Source organism: Hypomesus nipponensis, chromosome 28 (assembly GCF_054491055.1).
Source record: "Hypomesus nipponensis isolate SF chromosome 28, ASM5449105v1, whole genome shotgun sequence".
In the NCBI taxonomy this organism is placed as follows: domain Eukaryota; kingdom Metazoa; phylum Chordata; class Actinopteri; order Osmeriformes; family Osmeridae; genus Hypomesus; species Hypomesus nipponensis.
The window spans coordinates 662501-667500 of NC_140388.1; the positions used below are offsets into that span (position 1 = coordinate 662501).

The window sequence follows — 5000 nt, forward strand, 5'->3', positions numbered from 1 at the left end:
TTCACTTAGAAACTGAAATCTTGCAATATGCACAAGTAGTCCTTCATGAAAGGGGCTGGAAGCTGTTTTCATTTTGACACGAGAGAGAGAGAGAGAGAGAGAGGGAGAGACCACCTTGCATTGTCAATTGCTAAATCTGTATATGGATAAGTAGCCTATGGTTGTCAACTTATTTTGTACGGCCATACCAGCCTGGCAACGCCCGATCTCGTCTGATCTCGGAAGCTAAGCAGGGTCGGGTCTGGTTAGTAATTGGATGGGAGACCGCCTGGGAATACCAGGTGCTGTATGCTCTTTTGCTCATTCACTTAGAAACTGACATCTTGCAATATGCACAAGTAGTCCTTCATGAAAGGGGCTGGAAGCTGTTTTCATTTTGACACGAGAGAGAGAGAGATAGAGAGAGACTACCTTGCATTGTCAATTGCTAAATCTGTATATGGATAAGTAGCCTATGGTTGTCAACTTATTTCGTACGGCCATACCAGCCTGGCAACGCCCGATCTCGTCTGATCTCGGAAGCTAAGCAGGGTCGGGCCTGGTTAGTACTTGGATGGGAGACCGCCTGGGAATACCAGGTGCTGTATGCTCTTTTGCTCATTCACTTAGAAACTGAAATCTTGCAATATGCACAAGTAGTCCTTCATGAAAGGGGCTGGAAGCTGTTTTCATTTTGACACGAGAGAGAGAGAGAGAGAGAGAGACCACCTTGCATTGTCAATTGCTAAATCTGTATATGGATAAGTAGCCTATGGTTGTCAACTTATTTCGTACGGCCATACCAGCCTGGCAACGCCCGATCTCGTCTGATCTCGGAAGCTAAGCAGGGTCGGGCCTGGTTAGTACTTGGATGGGAGACCGCCTGGGAATACCAGGTGCTGTATGCTCTTTTGCTCATTCACTTAGAAACTGACATCTTGCAATATGCACAAGTAGTCCTTCATGAAAGGGGCTGGAAGCTGTTTTCATTTTGACACGAGAGAGAGAGAGAGAGAGAGAGGGAGAGACCACCTTGCATTGTCAATTGCTAAATCTGTATATGGATAAGTAGCCTATGGTTGTCAACTTATTTTGTACGGCCATACCAGCCTGGCAACGCCCGATCTCGTCTGATCTCGGAAGCTAAGCAGGGTCGGGTCTGGTTAGTAATTGGATGGGAGACCGCCTGGGAATACCAGGTGCTGTATGCTCTTTTGCTCATTCACTTAGAAACTGACATCTTGCAATATGCACAAGTAGTCCTTCATGAAAGGGGCTGGAAGCTGTTTTCATTTTGACACGAGAGAGAGAGAGAGAGAGATAGAGAGAGACTACCTTGCATTGTCAATTGCTAAATCTGTATATGGATAAGTAGCCTATGGTTGTCAACTTATTTCGTACGGCCATACCAGCCTGGCAACGCCCGATCTCGTCTGATCTCGGAAGCTAAGCAGGGTCGGGCCTGGTTAGTACTTGGATGGGAGACCGCCTGGGAATACCAGGTGCTGTATGCTCTTTTGCTCATTCACTTAGAAACTGAAATCTTGCAATATGCACAAGTAGTCCTTCATGAAAGGGGCTGGAAGCTGTTTTCATTTTGACACGAGAGAGAGAGAGAGAGACCACCTTGCATTGTCAATTGCTAAATCTGTATATGGATAAGTAGCCTATGGTTGTCAACTTATTTCGTACGGCCATACCAGCCTGGCAACGCCCGATCTCGTCTGATCTCGGAAGCTAAGCAGGGTCGGGCCTGGTTAGTACTTGGATGGGAGACCGCCTGGGAATACCAGGTGCTGTATGCTCTTTTGCTCATTCACTTAGAAACTGACATCTTGCAATATGCACAAGTAGTCCTTCATGAAAGGGGCTGGAAGCTGTTTTCATTTTGACACGAGAGAGAGAGAGAGAGAGAGAGACTACCTTGCATTGTCAATTGCTAAATCTGTATATGGATAAGTAGCCTATGGTTGTCAACTTATTTCGTACGGCCATACCAGCCTGGCAACGCCCGATCTCGTCTGATCTCGGAAGCTAAGCAGGGTCGGGCCTGGTTAGTACTTGGATGGGAGACCGCCTGGGAATACCAGGTGCTGTATGCTCTTTTGCTCATTCACTTAGAAACTGAAATCTTGCAATATGCACAAGTAGTCCTTCATGAAAGGGGCTGGAAGCTGTTTTCATTTTGACACGAGAGAGAGAGAGAGAGACCACCTTGCATTGTCAATTGCTAAATCTGTATATGGATAAGTAGCCTATGGTTGTCAACTTATTTTGTACGGCCATACCAGCCTGGCAACGCCCGATCTCGTCTGATCTCGGAAGCTAAGCAGGGTCGGGCCTGGTTAGTACTTGGATGGGAGACCGCCTGGGAATACCAGGTGCTGTATGCTCTTTTGCTCATTCACTTAGAAACTGAAATCTTGCAATATGCACAAGTAGTCCTTCATGAAAGGGGCTGGAAGCTGTTTTCATTTTGACACGAGAGAGAGAGAGAGAGAGAGAGAGAGAGAGACTACCTTGCATTGTCAATTGCTAAATCTGTATATGGATAAGTAGCCTATGGTTGTCAACTTATTTCGTACGGCCATACCAGCCTGGCAACGCCCGATCTCGTCTGATCTCGGAAGCTAAGCAGGGTCGGGCCTGGTTAGTAATTGGATGGGAGACCGCCTGGGAATACCAGGTGCTGTATGCTCTTTTGCTCATTCACTTAGAAACTGACATCTTGCAATATGCACAAGTAGTCCTTCATGAAAGGGGCTGGAAGCTGTTTTCATTTTGACACGAGAGAGAGAGAGAGAGAGAGAGAGAGAGAGAGAGAGACTACCTTGCATTGTCAATTGCTAAATCTGTATATGGATAAGTAGCCTATGGTTGTCAACTTATTTCGTACGGCCATACTAGCCTGGCAACGCCCGATCTCGTCTGATCTCGGAAGCTAAGCAGGGTCGGGCCAGGGTCGGGCCTGGTTAGTACTTGGATGGGAGACCGCCTGGGAATACCAGGTGCTGTATGCTCTTTTGCTCATTCACTTAGAAACTGAAATCTTGCAATATGCACAAGTAGTCCTTCATGAAAGGGGCTGGAAGCTGTTTTCATTTTGACACGAGAGAGAGAGAGACCACCTTGCATTGTCAATTGCTAAATCTGTATATGGATAAGTAGCCTATGGTTGTCAACTTATTTCGTACGGCCATACCAGCCTGGCAACGCCCGATCTCGTCTGATCTCGGAAGCTAAGCAGGGTCGGGCCTGGTTAGTACTTGGATGGGAGACCGCCTGGGAATACCAGGTGCTGTATGCTCTTTTGCTCATTCACTTAGAAACTGACATCTTGCAATATGCACAAGTAGTCCTTCATGAAAGGGGCTGGAAGCTGTTTTCATTTTGACACGAGAGAGAGAGAGAGAGACTACCTTGCATTGTCAATTGCTAAATCTGTATATGGATAAGTAGCCTATGGTTGTCAACTTATTTCGTACGGCCATACCAGCCTGGCAACGCCCGATCTCGTCTGATCTCGGAAGCTAAGCAGGGTCGGGCCTGGTTAGTACTTGGATGGGAGACCGCCTGGGAATACCAGGTGCTGTATGCTCTTTTGCTCATTCACTTAGAAACTGACATCTTGCAATATGCACAAGTAGTCCTTCATGAAAGGGGCTGGAAGCTGTTTTCATTTTGACACGAGAGAGAGAGAGAGAGAGAGACTACCTTGCATTGTCAATTGCTAAATCTGTATATGGATAAGTAGCCTATGGTTGTCAACGTATTTTGTACGGCCATACCAGCCTGGCAACGCCCGATCTCGTCTGATCTCGGAAGCTAAGCAGGGTCGGGCCTGGTTAGTACTTGGATGGGAGACCGCCTGGGAATACCAGGTGCTGTATGCTCTTTTGCTCATTCACTTAGAAACTGAAATCTTGCAATATGCACAAGTAGTCCTTCATGAAAGGGGCTGGAAGCTGTTTTCATTTTGACACGAGAGAGAGAGAGAGAGACCACCTTGCATTGTCAATTGCTAAATCTGTATATGGATAAGTAGCCTATGGTTGTCAACTTATTTCGTACGGCCATACCAGCCTGGCAACGCCCGATCTCGTCTGATCTCGGAAGCTAAGCAGGGTCGGGCCTGGTTAGTACTTGGATGGGAGACCGCCTGGGAATACCAGGTGCTGTATGCTCTTTTGCTCATTCACTTAGAAACTGACATCTTGCAATATGCACAAGTAGTCCTTCATGAAAGGGGCTGGAAGCTGTTTTCATTTTGACACGAGAGAGAGAGAGAGAGAGAGAGAGAGAGAGACTACCTTGCATTGTCAATTGCTAAATCTGTATATGGATAAGTAGCCTATGGTTGTCAACTTATTTCGTACGGCCATACCAGCCTGGCAACGCCCGATCTCGTCTGATCTCGGAAGCTAAGCAGGGTCGGGCCTGGTTAGTACTTGGATGGGAGACCGCCTGGGAATACCAGGTGCTGTATGCTCTTTTGCTCATTCACTTAGAAACTGACATCTTGCAATATGCACAAGTAGTCCTTCATGAAAGGGGCTGGAAGCTGTTTTCATTTTGACACGAGAGAGAGAGAGAGAGAGAGAGAGAGAGACTACCTTGCATTGTCAATTGCTAAATCTGTATATGGATAAGTAGCCTATGGTTGTCAACTTATTTCGTACGGCCATACCAGCCTGGCAACGCCCGATCTCGTCTGATCTCGGAAGCTAAGCAGGGTCGGGCCTGGTTAGTACTTGGATGGGAGACCGCCTGGGAATACCAGGTGCTGTATGCTCTTTTGCTCATTCACTTAGAAACTGAAATCTTGCAATATGCACAAGTAGTCCTTCATGAAAGGGGCTGGAAGCTGTTTTCATTTTGACACGAGAGAGAGAGAGAGAGACCACCTTGCATTGTCAATTGCTAAATCTGTATATGGATAAGTAGCCTATGGTTGTCAACTTATTTTGTACGGCCATACCAGCCTGGCAACGCCCGATCTCGTCTGATCTCGGAAGCTAAGC

At 46.9% G+C, this 5000-nt stretch overlaps 14 non-coding genes and 3 pseudogenes across 14 annotated transcripts in view; all 17 read left to right on the forward strand.

Annotated features, from left to right (window-relative positions):
- The first annotated feature begins 174 nt into the window (after positions 1 to 174).
- On the forward strand, positions 175 to 293 carry LOC146217511 (5S ribosomal RNA; annotated as a pseudogene).
- Positions 294 to 471: 178 nt separating this feature from the next.
- Positions 472 to 590, forward strand: LOC146217512 (5S ribosomal RNA). The gene has a single exon (XR_014751203.1). It is a non-coding gene; the product is annotated as a 5S ribosomal RNA (ribosomal RNA).
- A 178-nt stretch (positions 591 to 768) lies between these two features.
- On the forward strand, positions 769 to 887 carry LOC146217513 (5S ribosomal RNA). Its single transcript, XR_014751204.1, has one exon. It is a non-coding gene; the product is annotated as a 5S ribosomal RNA (ribosomal RNA).
- Positions 888 to 1071: 184 nt separating this feature from the next.
- Positions 1072 to 1190, forward strand: LOC146217514 (5S ribosomal RNA; annotated as a pseudogene).
- A 184-nt stretch (positions 1191 to 1374) lies between these two features.
- Positions 1375 to 1493, forward strand: LOC146217515 (5S ribosomal RNA). The gene has a single exon (XR_014751205.1). It is a non-coding gene; the product is annotated as a 5S ribosomal RNA (ribosomal RNA).
- Positions 1494 to 1665: 172 nt separating this feature from the next.
- On the forward strand, positions 1666 to 1784 carry LOC146217516 (5S ribosomal RNA). Its single transcript, XR_014751206.1, has one exon. It is a non-coding gene; the product is annotated as a 5S ribosomal RNA (ribosomal RNA).
- A 178-nt stretch (positions 1785 to 1962) lies between these two features.
- On the forward strand, positions 1963 to 2081 carry LOC146217517 (5S ribosomal RNA). The gene has a single exon (XR_014751208.1). It is a non-coding gene; the product is annotated as a 5S ribosomal RNA (ribosomal RNA).
- Positions 2082 to 2253: 172 nt separating this feature from the next.
- Positions 2254 to 2372, forward strand: LOC146217518 (5S ribosomal RNA). Its single transcript, XR_014752309.1, has one exon. It is a non-coding gene; the product is annotated as a 5S ribosomal RNA (ribosomal RNA).
- Positions 2373 to 2558: 186 nt separating this feature from the next.
- Positions 2559 to 2677, forward strand: LOC146217519 (5S ribosomal RNA). The gene has a single exon (XR_014752766.1). It is a non-coding gene; the product is annotated as a 5S ribosomal RNA (ribosomal RNA).
- A 192-nt stretch (positions 2678 to 2869) lies between these two features.
- LOC146217520 (5S ribosomal RNA) lies at positions 2870 to 2999 on the forward strand (annotated as a pseudogene).
- Positions 3000 to 3167: 168 nt separating this feature from the next.
- LOC146217521 (5S ribosomal RNA) lies at positions 3168 to 3286 on the forward strand. The gene has a single exon (XR_014751209.1). It is a non-coding gene; the product is annotated as a 5S ribosomal RNA (ribosomal RNA).
- A 172-nt stretch (positions 3287 to 3458) lies between these two features.
- On the forward strand, positions 3459 to 3577 carry LOC146217522 (5S ribosomal RNA). The gene has a single exon (XR_014751210.1). It is a non-coding gene; the product is annotated as a 5S ribosomal RNA (ribosomal RNA).
- Positions 3578 to 3753: 176 nt separating this feature from the next.
- Positions 3754 to 3872, forward strand: LOC146217523 (5S ribosomal RNA). The gene has a single exon (XR_014752310.1). It is a non-coding gene; the product is annotated as a 5S ribosomal RNA (ribosomal RNA).
- A 172-nt stretch (positions 3873 to 4044) lies between these two features.
- Positions 4045 to 4163, forward strand: LOC146217524 (5S ribosomal RNA). The gene has a single exon (XR_014751211.1). It is a non-coding gene; the product is annotated as a 5S ribosomal RNA (ribosomal RNA).
- A 186-nt stretch (positions 4164 to 4349) lies between these two features.
- Positions 4350 to 4468, forward strand: LOC146217525 (5S ribosomal RNA). Its single transcript, XR_014751212.1, has one exon. It is a non-coding gene; the product is annotated as a 5S ribosomal RNA (ribosomal RNA).
- Positions 4469 to 4652: 184 nt separating this feature from the next.
- On the forward strand, positions 4653 to 4771 carry LOC146217526 (5S ribosomal RNA). The gene has a single exon (XR_014751213.1). It is a non-coding gene; the product is annotated as a 5S ribosomal RNA (ribosomal RNA).
- A 172-nt stretch (positions 4772 to 4943) lies between these two features.
- LOC146217527 (5S ribosomal RNA) overlaps positions 4944 to 5000 on the forward strand; it is a 119-nt gene continuing 62 nt past the window's right edge. The window contains exon 1 of the ribosomal RNA XR_014752311.1: positions 4944 to 5000. This exon is cut by the window's right edge and continues 62 nt beyond it. This is a non-coding gene — a ribosomal RNA (5S ribosomal RNA).